This window comes from Palaemon carinicauda, chromosome 1, assembly GCF_036898095.1.
Source record: "Palaemon carinicauda isolate YSFRI2023 chromosome 1, ASM3689809v2, whole genome shotgun sequence".
NCBI classification, from domain to species: domain Eukaryota; kingdom Metazoa; phylum Arthropoda; class Malacostraca; order Decapoda; family Palaemonidae; genus Palaemon; species Palaemon carinicauda.
In genome coordinates, this window is record NC_090725.1 from 53,042,784 (window position 1) to 53,059,416 (window position 16,633).

The window sequence follows — 16,633 nt, forward strand, 5'->3', positions numbered from 1 at the left end:
AGTCAACGTTCATGCGCCCGAGTGTTCTCCCTAGCCAGCCCCCCTCCCCCTTCTAGCATCAGCAAATGCCTGTTTCCTCTCCAATTTGGGCCAAAGAGCTCATAAAATACGCCCTGTTTTAAGCTCCACAGTACCCCATGTTCATTTAGGCTTGCTTCCCGTTTTCCTTTATACAGAATACGTCCTTTCTATTACTGGTGGAAAGCGAGCAACACTGAATACACTTGTCAAAAATTATTGTAAATGTCCGTATTTGTGCAAGCATATTCTTTGCTAGTGCTTGTGATTGTGAGTATTTTAAACAATCAATCACATACTTGCAAAGGATATAGGCACAAAAACATATTGATACAATATCATTGACAGTGCATGTGGGCCTTAAGCATTTAAGTACACTGATACTTTGTCAAAATTGTTTTTTTATATGCTGGATAGCTTGTTCATTTGTTCGCCCATCTGCCATCATGTCCTATCAGTGATTTGTCTTGTAATATTATTAAGTTGCTTATCTGACTTTAAACTCTAAACACTATTATTTCTTCATAGTAAACTTTGGAGGTTAGCATAAAACGCTATATTTAACTAGTTTCTTTCCAACCAAAAACATCTGCAGAATTTCGCTTAGGTAAAAACAAAGGAAATGTGTCATAATTCATCTTTTATTGTAGAAAATTGTATGCCATACATGAGACAGGTTTCTAGTACATTCGATTTTACAGTTTAGTTATGAATGCACATCATACATTGACCAAAAATGGACACTTTATGTAAAGGCCCATTCTCTGAATACTTACAACGCACCCAAAGACGGAAGTCATAGAAAACGGAAAGAATAGCAACGACTTATATAAATCCCATTTTCTATGATTTTCTAAATATCAGGGAGTACGTCAAAGTTCAGTAGATGAGGTTACATGTCATGACAGTGAGATTAAGTAATACCAGAATATATTAAAGTTTAATAAAAGAGAAGGAAAAGGAAAGCCCACCAAGGCCAACCCCTTTCCCACCTGGTAACGTAATAGACTATATAAGTTTTTTTCTGAATTACCAAAGTTACCAGGCCCTTGAATGCTTTCCTTTTCCTTCTCTCTTTTTTTAATACTTTATTATAAATCTTACAAATAACAGTTTAATAATCATGAAATAAAGGCATCAGGGCTATGAAAATTTTCCGAAGTTAATACATTTAGATTTAGTTAATTCTATGGTAGAGTAATGGAACTACAGATTTTGAATGAGATATGGAAATCAGGCAATGAAATTTTGAGCAAATTTTGAAGTTGAATTGGAGGAATATATTACAGTCGAATATTTAAAAAGATAAGGAAAAATACACATGAAAAAGGGACTAGCCAAGATCCCAGAGTCAGCCATGTTGCATCTCTGTCCCGTGCCACTTAATGTCCCTGACCGAGTCAGGTAAAAAAGAAGAGACGTGAAAGACTACTGCCCTGACCACCTTTGCTACTTCCCCCAGCAGACAGTCAGATTGGACCGAAGTACACATTCATCTTACACGTGGACAGCCTAGTTAACTTGAGAGCTGTGCAATAGAGTTTTCAAATATGCACCCTTTGGAAAGCAACTTTTGAATACCAACTTAAAATCATTTGAATACTAACTTGAAATCAATCACCAACACTGAAAATGGCCTTCATATGTGCACCCTTTGGGAAGAAACGTTTGAATGCTAACTTGAAATCAACCACTAAAACTAGAATTAGTCTTCAAATGTGTACTCCTTAGAAAGCAAAGTTTAAATACTAACTTATAATCAATCACTAAAACTAGAATTACCCTTCAAATATGTACCCTTTGGAAAGAAACGTTTGAATGCTAACTTTAAATCAACCACTAAAACTAGAATTAGGCTTCAAATGCGTACTCATTAGCAAGTGAAGTTTGAATACTAACTTATAATCAATCACTAAAACTAGAATTACCCTTCAAATATGTACCCTTTGGAAAGAAACGTTTGAATATTAAAACTGAAATCAATCTCTAAAACTAAAAACAGCCTTCAGATATGCAACCTTTGGAAAGAAACGTTTGAATACTAACTTACAATCAATCACTAAAACTATAAATAGTCTTCAAATATATATTCTTTGGAAAGCAACGTTTAAATACTAACTTAAAAATCAATAACGAAAACCAGAGTTAGTCTTTAAATATATACCCTTTGGAAAGCAACGTTTCAATACTAACTTAAAATTAATCACTAAAACTAGAAATAACTCTCAAATATGCACCCATTGAGAAAAAGGTTTAAATATTAACTTTAAATCAATCAATAAAACTAGAAATATTCTTTCTTAAAATACATTGCTGACTGAGCAATTTAAAATAGAGTTGCTTTTTCATGGTCTTTGTTTCGTGAGTTACATATCAGTTTTTGCAAGATTCGTGGCTCTTACTAACAACTTAAAATGTCTTCATTAAGAAGAAATTATTGATATGATTTAAATTTCATATCTACCTATTGATAGAAATAAGAAATTTATAGGGAATAATGTTAAACTTTATATGCGCTTTGGAGTTTTGTGATTTTACACTATAAAATAACTACCAAACCCAGCATTTTGTGTGTGTCTCTCTTTGTATGAGAGAGAGAGAGAGAGAGAGAGAGAGAGAGAGAGAGAGAGAGAGAGAGAGAGAGAGAGAGAGAGAGAGAGAGAGAGATGTTTTTATTTCGCGTAGTTTCCTTTAATACATATTTAGAGTTGAATCGAAAATTTTAGCACAGTAATTATTCAATTAAATCCAAATCTCGGTAGTGTTGTTATAACTATTTAGGGAAACAGTGATTATATCTAGTAAAAGTAATTCTTAATTTATTAATACTCTAGAAAGCTTTTACTTTGATGATCTACAATGATTATTTCATCGTAACGAACGGCTTTAAAAGCTCATTAAACTAATAAAAATGGATTACTGGATTTCTTCTTTAAAATTAAAAGATCTATTATTAATCTAATTAAAATTTAACCCAGTGAATTGTAAGAATAAACAACCATTTAACAGGAAAATATGTGAGTAAACTTTAACACAAGAATAATGAACAAAAAATCATACTTAAGTTTTGTATAAAATATTAGTCATGAAATAAAACTGTAAAATTATATATAAAACCATATAAAGTGAAGTACAGAAATGAGTAACTGAGCTATCATCTTTTAATGAAATTAGAACCTTTTTTCCAAGTAGCAAGTTTAGTTTTATCACCTATATTTTTTTTTTTTCAAACTATTTAATTTGCATATGAATAAATTCCGGTCGATTGATTATCAGTGTTTACTATATTGTTTATTTATTCATCTATATATTGTTTTAAAACGAAGGAAAGAAAACTCAATGACGATAATAGAGGAAAAAAATCACGAGCTCTGTGAGATGTAGCAAAGATTTGCATATAGTGTGTTAAAGTAATCGCAAATGATAATGTTTTTAAATTGTAAAATTACATTCGAGAGGTTACAAAGCTTCGGGTTTTAAGATGGTGTAATCGAAAATACTTATCTTGTGTATAAAATGTTCAAATTATTCAAATTGTCAAGAGGATAAAGCCGTAAATCAGAGTAAGCAAATAAGTCTTCTCGTGTTATTATCCACTGCAGTGATAGTCTTACTTATTCATTACTAATCGTCTTGTGATCGAAATTACTTTTAATGCAAAACACTTTTTTATTATGTCGTGGGATATTTTTCTTTTGAGATTTCTAAATGAATAGTGTTACTTAGTGGAAGTTATTTTTAAATATGTGTTTGTGTATGTAAGAAAGGGTTCTGTATGGAGATAAAACTTTTCATGCGCTTTGAGCCCAGAGAAGCAGACCTAAAAAGTTGCAAGGTAACCTTAAATAATGACGATAATTAAAAGAAAAAAACTAAGCTCTCTGCCCCGCCTAACGAAGCCATGAATTCTCTGATATATAAATTTATTCTAGTCATATAAAAACCCAAACAGAATTAATTTACTACGTCTAGAAGAAATAATGTAATTATCAAGCAAAAAACGTTGATTTTACGACACGCCTTTTATACTAGAGTAACTAGACAAAACTCTGCCTCTCATGATCACTCTGCTGATGTACAGGGAATAACCATTTGATTTATTATTGTATAGATCCTATCAAAAATGATTATGGATTCTGTAACTAACACCAGCTTTATGATAGGATTGATATCTGCCAAGATTAATCCTCGAAGATTTTGAGGACTTCATCCATACCTGGTACTGTATATTGATAAATTTTTTTTTAATAATAATTACTTATAAACCGTAGAGCCCAGAAGAGATTTTCATAGGTGTACATGTATGTGTGTATGTGCATGTATGAGAGAGAGAGAGAGAGAGAGAGAGAGAGAGAGAGAGAGAGAGAGAGAGAGAGAGAGAGAGAGAGAGAGAGAGAGAGAGAGAGAGAGAGAGAGAGAGACTAAAACCAATTAATGACCTTTTCAAAATGAATCTTTTAAACTATATTCCACCTAAAGTTAAGTTTATTTTTCACATTCGAGTCTGTTCTTAACCATTTGATGACCAATGCATTTATTAAACATGTATCGGTAATTTGATTATATGAACTTACTAATAACAATTGTGGGATCACCGTTTCTTATCTGATTGAATCCGGAACTAGCTTTAAAGACAAACTTTAACTGATATTAAGTTAAATTTTCTGGCTAATTCATATACAAATCTGACCTTTCGATCATCAATTGAGACGTTCAAATATCAACTTGTAAAATTGTATATCTAGCAACATAATATTACATTACATGTAATATTCTGTTCGTGAAAATGTATTTTATAAATTTTTCAACAGGAAATTTGACAAAATTTACTACTTCACTATGACAAAGGTTGCTAAGTTAATTAATGATATATACTTCTTTGCTGCGGCCTAATTTATGATAAGAAAATTGATTACAAAATTCATTTCTTTATGTGACCAAATTGCTGTTAAGAAAATTAAGGACAATATTTACTTCTTTAAGTGACCAAATTTCTGATAAGAAAATCAAAGACAAAATTTACTTCTTTATGTGACCAAATTTCTGATAAGAAAGTTGTTGACAAAATTTACTTCTTTATGAGACCAAACTTCTGATAAAAAAAAAATAATGACCAAATTTACTTCTTTACTGTGACCTAATTTTTTATAGGAGAAATAATAAAAGATTCATTTCTACTATGACCAAATTTCTGATAAGAAAAGTAACGAAAAAATTATTTTTTAATATGATCAGATTTCTGATAAGAAAATTAATGACAAAATTTGCTTCGTTAATGTGACATAGTTTTGATAAACAAATCAATGAAAAAAATTTGCTTTTTTAATGCCACCAAATTTCTGATAAGAAAATTACTGATAAAATCTACTTCTTTACTTTGACCTGATTTCCTATAATAAAATTAATAAAAAAGAAATACTTTTTTAAGGTAACTAAAGAAATCCTTGAATCATATAAACTAATTCAATAAACAGATCAAAGATAGTTTAAAATTTTAGGTGAACTCCTAATTATTCTTCTAATATGTATCGAATCTGGAAGGTGAATATTTCTATTTATCTTGAAAAGGTCTCAGTAAGATATCAAAGAAAAATAGGATATATAAATTAAAAATCAAGGATTTGATTAGAAAGATGGAAGTTAGGAAGTGGACATGGAGGTATTGGAGAAGAGTAAAATGTAGGTGTATCTAGGAGACGAATGAACACTGTAAACCCCTTTCCGTTAACATCTACAGTATATCGCGTGATGTGCACTGATAGTATTGCCTGCAATGGGGCATTTATTATTGAAGAAAAAAGCTGAAAGTTTGACTGTTAAAATCCGTTGTATGAGTTTCAATGTTTACCAAGCAATTACTGCCTAACATGAGATATTATTTTATAGAGACTTGTATTTACAGTAAATAAAATTTCTGTTGAATATTTGACGTTCGTTTTGTAACTTCTACATTTGGTATACTCCTGTACATCAATATTCCTACCCGTACATTCAGCATAAACACATTAGATGAAGTTAATTAATTCTAAGCTAACTTAGGGAGATAGCTCCGACTTAATCGACCTATTATGTAAACATTGATATGCCAAAAACAAAATAAAAAAATAAAAAAAACTATTTCCTAGGTTTAATAAAGGGCCTGATCTTCACTGTTTTATAAAACTTATTTCCCAATCAATTTTATTTCAATTTTACAGTTAAAATTTACCCACTATGGCATAATATATTTTAACCAAAATCATATAAAATATTCATACCTAATGTTTAGAAAAACTTAACCCCTTTAGAAAGGAAATCCCACACATACAGCATCCTAACTAAATAGAAGATATTCGAAAACTTATTACACAGTAATTTTTTAAGTTGACTATGGCATTTATTTATCCCAACTCTAAATCAAAGACACAAATGGTAGAAATCAGAGACATGGAAGACTTGTGTGATCCCAGCTGGAGCCCTTTTCAGAGCCCAAAAATGGCTGAAATTCGTGACATCAGAATGAATCTATTCAAATCGTTAAAACACTAAATTAATCACAAATAAACTTTCATTAACTTCTTAATTTTCACAAATCATTACCATTTACAGTTCCATCATCATCTACCAAAAAGTTACAGCTTAATCTAGCATTAACTTTTAGAAATTTTCATACACTCTTGATTGCACTTTATATCATAATCTTTTCATGTTATTGAATAATACATTACTCACATTACACTGTAAAAGACATATGACCATTTATCAAAGAAATTATAGTGCATACATAATTACAATTGAAAAATAATTGTACCAAAACCCGTTCATTTGACATTACAATCTCCAACAATTTAAGATGCCTCTGAATTTATGATAACTACAGGTAGATTTTAAATTAAGTATCACATCATACTAAACTCTACAAAAATATTTGACATATTATCTATCTGCAAGTTAAAAATAATTTGAGGCTTTTAAGCAACTTAAAACATGACATGACAATTACTGATTTTGACTTGTGTTGACATAATAAGAGCTCTATTTTGACAATACTTCTGGGAAACCAAATGAACTGTGTTCCCCAACATGGTAACCAACATTCTGACAATTACAACATACTTAAATTCTTACATTAAGTCACAGCTCTCATTCCACCAATAATAGAATGAACGATCTCTGTATATGGGAAATTTATGGAAAGCCTAAATGAACAATGGTACCATTCTGGAGTTAAAAGCAGGATGTACTTCATGGACCTTCCGGCCTCTCATGGAGAAGAATAAATGGCAAATGCTGATGCCAGAAGAGGGAGGGGGGCAGGAGGAGACCTCAGTCACATGAACGTTGACCGGGTGGTTTTCTTTTTGAGTTTTTAACATTTCCAAATTGGGTTAAGGTAGGATCAAGGAGAGGGAATGGGAGGTCTGTAGAAAGAATCGAGATTAAGCATCAGAGGGAAAAGAACTTCTGTAAGATTTAATATCATGGAATATTCTTGAAACCCTTGAAACTTTTTATATCTTCTGAATTTGAGTTTAAAATATGTAATGTCTTAATTTTCAAGGTATGTTCATGTAGCCCTACAAACGCATACCTACACACGTATAGGGTTATGATTTTTTTTAAAGAAAATAGCCTTCCTCATAGTCTAGTGGCCACAGAAAAAATGATCAAAAAACAACAATTTCCAGTCTAGGTACTTCCATACATTTACACAATTATATACTTCACCTTTTCTATACAACAATAACAAATTCAGCCGTTTCTAGTCCACTGTAGGAAAAAGACCTCATACATGTCCTTATTCATGTCTGGGGTTTGGCTATTTTCATCACTATACTGTCCAATGTGGATTAGTGATAGTGGGAGACATTAGTCTGGTTGCTCACAGCATATCAACCTAGTATTGGTGGCCCTAGCTTGTAAAGCTTACTGATCATGGCAGTACACAAAACCTTTCACCACGTTAAGGTATCCCACTCAGGCATGTATATATACATACGGTACTATTCACCCTATGCATATGATTAACACCTTCCATTCTCCTTGCAAGAAATACTTACAGTTCCTCATTCTTCTCGAGCATTTTCATAATTCCATTCCAATGCCTACTACAGTAATTTACAAATCTTCAGTTAGTGCTTCGTAACCATTAGTTCCCCAAACATTGGTAAAATCACAAGGTGCAAACACCTCTACTGTGTAGATATTGATAGCTACGTTCTTTCACCTATATTTTAAGCCTTGATTTTCACTGAACTGTACTTCATAACCTACAATTATAATCCTGCATGCCCCTTGCTCTTCATTTACAGTATCATAAATTTCATATACTATTGTAGACTATATAATTCTATTCACTTATATTTCAAAACCCTGCACTTAACTTTTTTCCTCAACTATGTATTTTAGGAAAAATGCACACACACACACACACACACACACACACACACACATACTCTTACATACTAAATAGTAACCCCACCATTAACTATATAAAACTTCCTTTATAAATGATTTAATCGTAAAGTTAGGGGACTGCAGTACTTTACTTCATATATTTCTACATAAATATGGATATACCAAGCTATTATCTTTTTAAGAATGAAAAAAAAAATATCAGGATATTGTCCCTTATAAATCCTATAAGAAAGGTTAGTAACAAACTAGAATTATCAACTAGAATTATCAAGAAAATGCGATGAATGTAAAGTGAAATGATTGCTGTAGAACTAATTTCTATGCTTTTTATGAAATTTTGATATAGAAATTTAAGGGCTACATGGGAATTACATACCTTGAAATACAAATATACAGAAGTTCTTTTTGTACGCAAAATAAAAGATACAAACTATTCTTAATCTCAATCTCATCAATTGCAAAAAAACGAACGTAAACTCTTCTACAGCTGCGAGATCATAATACCACTGTTGGTTTATTCAAGTTTTTAACCATGAACTATATAAACACTGATGACATTAACGAACGAAAATCTTCACATATAAACTTCGGAAGTATTCAAGCTATTTGATGAATATGAAATAATTACTGGCTAATGTCAAACTCTTCACCAACTCTATCAAACTTGCTGTCAAATATACATTTGAAATCATATTCTGATTTTCTCTCAAAAAATAGTAGAATATCCATGAGTTTTTTAACCATGAAATTCATCCTTATGCCTATAATAAATTTGAGTCCAACATGAAGGCAGAAAGATAAGTGTGAATGAGATGGAAATCAGAGGACACAGCGGACAAGGTTAAATGAAAATTGAAGTACAAATTACTATCCTTATAGAAAGACCACATTGTTTGAAGGATGCAATCTAAAAATCGAGGAAAGAACAGATTTTGATCTAAGGTACTGAATCAGCTTGCAACTTTGAAACCAAATAAATTATTTTGAGATTTGAATAAAACTTGGTTTTCTCGATCAGCATGATGACACTGAGAACCAGCAAACCAAAAGTTTTGTAAACAACCATCAATAATAATAGATCTTTTTAAAATAAATATATTCCTCAAAGATTCTCAAAGCTTGTTCTAAAAGACCAGTCTAAGGTATTCAACATTAATTCCAAATAAGGTACGTATCGCAATACTTAAACCAGAAATTCCAAAGGGTATACAACATTTGTAATACCAATAACAAAAGACAAGAATGAAGAAGCCAACCAATGCATGGACATCCATAATGAGCTTCACATTAATTCACCGGGGAAAAAAAATACTTGACAATACTCAGTGTGGAACATAGAACTTGGTTAATATTACCAAACACTGGTAAATAAATACTGGACACTAGTTGACTAGACTAAGAAAATTCTCAATCGTAGAAAAACCATGAATGAAAAGTATGAATAGTATCAACCATGAAATAACCACATTGCATAGCTCACAAAGCTATGCATAAAAAATCAATATCTCGGATACTAGACAAAAATCTACCGGTATATCTGTAAATGTATATGACTAAAATATTCTGAATAAACTAACAAAGATCTCACTAATAAAATGGCCCCACATTTAAAACACAACTGGTAGCAACCATGTAATAATCAGATTGAATATGGTATAAAGCCTAGTAAATAAAGCGATATTTCACAAACCAGACTTGAATCAAAATGCATAAATTCTTCTGATTTTTCACCATTGGAATAAAGTTTTAGGAAAAGTTCCAAGAAGAGTTCAATATACTTGAGCCAGAAGAAAGTTCCAAGAAGAGTTTAATATACTTGAACCAGAAAAAATCACCTAGAATAAACAAACTGTACCCCGCCATACTAAGAACCAGAATTATATTAGTAGGAATAAAACCTAAGACCTATTAGGATAGTGTCATTTTATCCTATACAAAGTGAAGAGTTCAAACAATAATCCTTTTGATTAAATAAGTATCATTACTTTTTGGATCAGTTACCCTTTAGACTATATATTAATATATCTAATTAACTATCCTAAAACATTATTCTTGCCGACCAGAAAACTATCAGTTATATCAACAACACGGAATTGTTAAAAGTTTCTATGTAAATGGCAAGAGCTTTTAACCTCGCATAATCAGCATTTCAATTAATAATTTTTTCATGGATAGCAATGTAGTAGTGAGAATGAGATTTAAAGATCGGGCTCTAAATATGAAGCCACAAGACAACAAGAGACAAATTACTAAACAAATTATTAGAAGTGGATACAAACATTTAACAGTTAGTTGTGAGGAACTAATTAAACAAATATTAAACTCTTGAACAAGTCAAATGGAAAAATAATTGATCAGCAATATGTTATAGCATTATGTTTGAGAAATAACCTCAGTGAAAAATAAAGTGAGAAAAGATACTTAGAGCCTCATTGTAACAGGTTTAAATGAAACTACTCCTAAGATTTGCTTGTACTAGATTGGATGTTAGAAAATTTAAGCCGGAGACTTGGCACCGGGATGGTTGTGATCATGTAGGACTTTCCCTACACTCAAAAGCTTCTTGTATAACAATTCTTATGTAAAATGAATACTTTTCTTTTAGAAAATAGATCCTCTAATTTCCATCATCACCTAAATGTTTCTCTGAAGTACCCGACCATGTTCAACCTGAAAGGAAGTAAAAAAAAAATTTAATAATGTATTCCCCGAATAATTCATAAGAAAGTTGTATTATATATAACTTTTACGAAGGTTTAGCCTATACGCTTATAGATTAACTGATACAAATTAGCTGAAGCTTCTCATTTTTTTCTCTACAGTATTTAAAAAGGAATTTTTTGGAAGGCTTTATCAAATACAGTCACCAAAGGTGAATTTTTATTACACGATACTACTTTTACAACTTTTACTATGCAAACTTATAAACCATAAAATGCCCTAATTCATTTGATAAAATCCCTACACTTTTTTCTTCTGCAGCAAGTTATTAACAATCAATCACACATCAATCATGCATATCTACCAACAATAACTAACAGCTATAAATAAAGGACAATGAAATAAGAGGATGGGCGTAGGTATGCTATTAGTGGGATTGAATGGCAGTCTTACCAATCATAGGCCCAATTTACAGTTCAACCGGAGTCTTTTTTTCAAAATCGGAAAATATTCACTAAAAAAGAGGGTGGCCGGGAAATTAGTTGAAATATTTGGGAAACTTTTTTCAAAAAGTGTACTATAGAGGGAACATCAAATCATTTTGATATAGAAAAAAATGGTGTCCGTTTAAAACGTCCCCCTTAAGTTGGTGGCGAAGCATCTAAATGTCACATTTTTTTTTCAATGAGTGCCAGAGTGGTCATCATTGTTCAGATCAAGACCTCAGAGAGACAAACGATAATGTCATCCCATGGCTTCAACATTGGTGTGATAAGATATGAGGATGATAATACTTAGTTAATAAAACATTGGTCCTATGAATAAGACAATCTGGCTGGTTACTTGGTGTAGATTAAACCGGTAGTAAAAGTAGATCATACGTGATGGTGATGTATTTGAATGAATATTATGCTTGATTTCTGGTGTTTTGAATTCGACTGACAAACTGAGTGGCATACATATCATAATATTTCATACAGCCAAGTGTTAAATATATATGACTGGATTTTTAACTGGTGATACACTGATTTTCTAGTGTCTACTCTATTGGTCCACGTTTAACTTGTAACATAAAGCTCATCCATTATCATAATGTAAATAACTGTTTCATAACTGGTCAGGTATTCCATGCCCCATCATTACTGTATATCATTCAAGACTAAATTTTCGTAGCTTAAAGGACCTCTAGAAAGTTGGGTCACACGCTTCCCAATTCAAAATGAAAATAGAATTTGGTGGACTAATGCCATACTACACAAAGCTTTGTCTTTTACTCATATTCAAGGCATTCAGAAGCTCGGCCTGCCTCTTAACAACATACCTCAGCCAATCAATAGTGTTGATAAAGAAGAATAAACACTTAGCTGATTAAATTTTAGAGTAGAGCAGAAAACCTCAATAACTTTGTCAATCACAACAGCCCATGTAACCTTCGACTGTAGGTTTTATGGCTTTCAAACATACAATCACATACATGACATAACTGGAAATACGTCTTTTGAAAAAAATGAATTCTTTCTAGTAACTTATAAAGTATAAATATATATGATGATTAATCTAGAATGTATATCAAATTGGGCATGATTTTTACAAAATGGGTCTAGATAAACACTACCGCAAACTTAAGTGATTTATCAAACAGAAAAACTCTTGATTGGCTAAGGGGGCAAACAAAATATCAGTGAAATGCATAGACTGTTCGGCTAGCTGTTAAGTCTCGGTAGCGAAAATGTTACTAAGACTTTATACTAAATGAATCCTTAAATAGGAAAAAACATTGTTATTAACATTAACTGTTAATGATGGATTTAGGAAGACAACAAAATCTGTCGTTGATGTAAACTAAACTTTTCTCTATACACTACTTTTATATGATTGATATTTTCACTGATGATGTAAGGAAATGGTCATTCATAAGATCAAGACGTTAATATACATAAAGAATTGAAAATTTTATGAATAATATTTTTTCTTTTATATATTTTATCAATTGAAAGACCCACATATTATATTTATTGTATACAAATAAGTTGAGCATTTTAAGAATCATAAGGTATACTCCAAATATATTTAAAAATCCACAGTGTAGTAAAAGTCCAAAAATATGAGTAACTTTTTTCTTGCAAGACTTCCTAGCTTAAGTTTGACAACAAATTAGAATGCCATTCATTACTCACCTCTGCTTTTATGAAAAGACCGACTTCAAGCAAGAGGACTGTCAAAAAGGTATTTTCTGAGGCTGTCAAAAACTGTAGAGGTTCATCACTGTCAAACTCATCGATTTATAATCTTAAGGGGACTTTCAGATTACACTCGGTAGAGGTTCAGCACTGTCATCTTAATGTATGTATAATCTTGAAAGTTCTTTCACACCTTATTTGGCAGAGGTTTATTACTGTCATATTCATCCATGTATAATCTTAGTCCTTCCACACATCACTTGACAGAGGTTCATCACTGCCATCTTCATCCATGTATAATCTTGATGGTTATTTCAGATCTTACTTAGTAGAGGTTCATCACTGTCACTCTCATCGTTGTATAATCTTGAAGGGACTTTCAGATCTCACTTGAAAGAGATTCATCACTATCATCCTCATCTATGCATACTCTTGAAGGGACTTTCAGACCTCAATTGATAAAGATTCACAACTCTCATCCTCTTCCATGTATAATTTTGGAGGTACTTCAAAACCTTATTTGTAGGTTCATCACTGTCATCCTCATTCATTCATAATCTTGGAGGGATTTTCGGACCTCACTTTGTATAGGTTTCCTGCTGTCATTTTCACCCACGTATAATCTTGAAATGATTTTCCAATCTGGAAATGTACTTTTAGACCTTAATTGGTAGAGGTTCATCGCCCTCATCTTAATCATGAAGATATTTTCAGATCTCAATTGGAAGACATATGTAATCTGAAAGGGATTTTCGGACTTCACTTTGTATAGGCTTCCCGCTGTCATCCCCATTCACGTATAATCTTGAAGGGACTTTTAGAACTCATTTGAAAGAGGTTCATCAATGTCATTCTCATCCATTCATAATCTTGAGGACACTTTTAGACCTCGTTGTCATTAACTGTGGAAACTGCTGCCTTGCAGTTTATTATTTACTCAAAGGTTGGGCCCACCGTCAAGAACTGTGCCTGATGAGTGCAAGGGCCTGATGCTATTTAGATGTCCTACCATCCAACTGATACCTTAAAGTAGTGATAATGGTAAGAAAGAATAAAGCATTATTATTTCTGGTTTACTCTATTTAGAATTGACTTGATCTGTTACCCGTTGTTCAAGGATCTTGGCGAAGTATACAGCTACAGCTTCATTTTAATTACAAAACCTTCACCAGTGATCTTTCCCATTCTTATGACATTTAAGCTACCCAGTACATTTTCCCAGCCTATATAGATTTTTTAACACTTCTCTCATATACATTCTACACGGACTGGTACATAAAGGTTATCATCTTGTATTCCTTTATTTCTTCTTAATTCTGATAAGGGATTTTAGAGGTAATATTTCATTGCTTTGATTTTTCATTTCACTGTAGAAGCTTTCTTGAAATCATAATTAAGTCTTCAACCAAACTCTTTTGCTGAAGGGCCTTTCCTTTGATCTAATCCATGATAATCTCTTCTTTCTCTCTTTTGATATATCTGTTTTCAAGATTTTTTTTATCAACAGATCTATTATTTATTTCCAAATTATTATCTATTATATAAATCATTACATTCCATCACTTTCTTCTGTTGTAATATCCATAACCAACCATCTTCTGCCTCTTTATACCTCTCACTGAAAATTTACGAAAAACAGACAATGGCATTCCTCTGTACAACATCCTCCGCTATAGAATGAGTAGAAATTAGGAGTTTTATTCCACCATGGCTTCAAATTGTTTGACTCTAACTTTATTTACATATATCTTTACTTGTATCTTTTTTTTTATTTACTGAAGTTCCCCATTGTGTGAATCTCAATCATCTGTCCATTTTCTTTCAGAGAATGTCATTCAACAAACTTTACACCCAGTATTTTTCAGTATCATCAGGAAAGGGCCTCAGCATTTCATATAGGATTTGGTTCTCTCCTGTGGATGAAGTTTCGGTTAGGCCCCTTCCACACGAGGGGCAGATGGAGAGTGGGCATTCTGATTCGCCAGTAATGATCTTGCTTTAAAACAGTGTTACTAGATTAAACAGTCCTAGGCAGATAGTAGGCCAGGTACGCAAATTTATGACTTGGTCCAGACGCCGGTCAGAGAGCAGCTGGAGCCAGGCCAGTCAGCGTGGTCCTTAGTAAGGCACCCACCCAGTGCTTCAACAATGGGCATAGACACTTCGATAGTTTGCCTATGGTTTCTTCGTCTATGATGCCATCTACACTTGTAATCACCACCCTTACCACAAAATTGGTAACATTGTCTCAACACCTCCCACCTCCCATGGATATGCTCCTCGTGTGAAAGGGGCATTACAAAATATTCCGGATGATAACAATAATTTGTCTATTAGTTGCAGTATCATGCATGATATTAAATGATAAGCTTTCCATTAGTATGATATTCATCTTTTGATTAATTTCCCACCAGAAGTTTCACGTTCTTTGTAGGCCTACTATAAATTGGCATGTTGATTTAGCTTCTTCATTGCATACAATAAACATTATTTCATTATTATATAATATTGTCCTCAGTATATATACTAATAGAGTTTTCTTTTAAATTTCATAATATTCCTGTTTTTTATTGTTACTGATTTTCATCTTTAATATCCTCGATTGTCAGAGTTTCTTTTCGTAACTTCTTTACACGGCACGACTCAGCACTCGACCATGGCACCTGAAGAGGAAAATCTTGAGAATAATAAAAAGAGAGAGAGAGAGAGAGAGAGAGAGAGAGAGAGAGAGAGAGAGAGAGAGAGAGAGAGAGAGAGAGAGAGAGAGAGAGAGAGAGAGAGAGAGAGAGAGAGAGAGAGAGAGTTTCTCTGAGATGCACAAGAAGACAGCATAACTGTTAACCCTTTCTAGGTCACAGCAATGAAAACCTGTTTAAAGAAAACAATTTGAGAGTAAATTGATAATATTAAACATTTCAAGACACATAAAACACAATCATAAAGAAAGTATCGGAATAACTGTAGAGATAGTTGGTCAAAAAATTATTTTATAAATATTGATTGAAATTAGGATATATTTCATATAATAGAAATAATGATCTCAAAATTGATCTTTTTTATTATTTTAGAATTTTATTTTACTAAATTTTGAGCACAAATTGTTTGACATAGAATCACCAATCTATTATAAATTCTATTCTGGTTACATTTCCTACTTTATTTAGATTGAAACTCTACAGAGACTAGATTAGAACAGAGTTTATGTTAATGAAAAAAATAACGAGAAGAAATATTTTCAAGGACCTTTCCGATACACCACCTCCAAGAAATCCTTAAAACTTCTACACACCGCTCCTACACTTAACATTGGAAGTAAAAGTAAAAGTAAAAGATTAACTTATGTAGATGAAGCTGACGAATTCAGCAAAACATAAAAT